Source organism: Phodopus roborovskii, unplaced genomic scaffold (genome assembly GCF_943737965.1).
Source record: "Phodopus roborovskii unplaced genomic scaffold, PHOROB, whole genome shotgun sequence".
NCBI lineage: Eukaryota > Metazoa > Chordata > Mammalia > Rodentia > Cricetidae > Phodopus > Phodopus roborovskii.
In genome coordinates, this window is record NW_026126517.1 from 47,750,419 (window position 1) to 47,751,208 (window position 790).

Consider the following 790-nt stretch of genomic DNA (forward strand, 5'->3'; position numbering starts at 1 on the left):
CCTCTCAAGTGCTTGCATTAAAGGCACACACCAGCACACCTGGTGATTTATTTTTAATTATATGTACGTACATGGGGCTGTATGTGGATATGTGTACATGTGTGTAGGTGTGTGCGCAAATGACCACAGAGGCCAAAGGCATCAGATTCCCGTGGGGCTGGAGTTATAGGTGTTTGTTTGTCAGCTGCCTGCTGTGGGTGTTTGGACTCAAACTCAAGTCTTCCTCAAGAGTAGCAAGTGCTCTTAACCCATGAGTCATCTCTCTACCAACAGGACCTGGAGGTTTTATGCTTAGGCCTCACTTCCGGTTCCCTTTCTGCCTCCTGACCCTGCTGATTATGTTTTGTGCTTTGTTTTTGTTTTGTTTTGTCAACTTGACACAGGCTAGAGTCATTTAAGAAACAGGAACTTCAACTGGGAAAATACCTCTTTCTGATCAGCAAGTCCATGAGCCATTTTCTACATGGACGATTAATGTGGGAGGGGAGGGCCCACCCACAGTGGGCGGTGCCATCCCTGGACTAGTGGTCCTGAGCTGTTTAAGAAAACAAACTGGAGGTGTTAGAAAGATGGCTCAGTGGTTAAGAGCACAGGCTGCTTTTGCAGATGTCCTGCGTTCAATTCTCAGTAACCACATGATAGTTCACAACCATCTATAATAAGGTTTGGTGCCCTCTTCAGCCATAAAGGGGAACATACAATACATATGAGCACTCAGTGCAATAAATAAATAAATAAGAAAGCAAGCTCAGCAAACAGCATTTCTCTGTGGCTGAGCTGTGTGACTTCA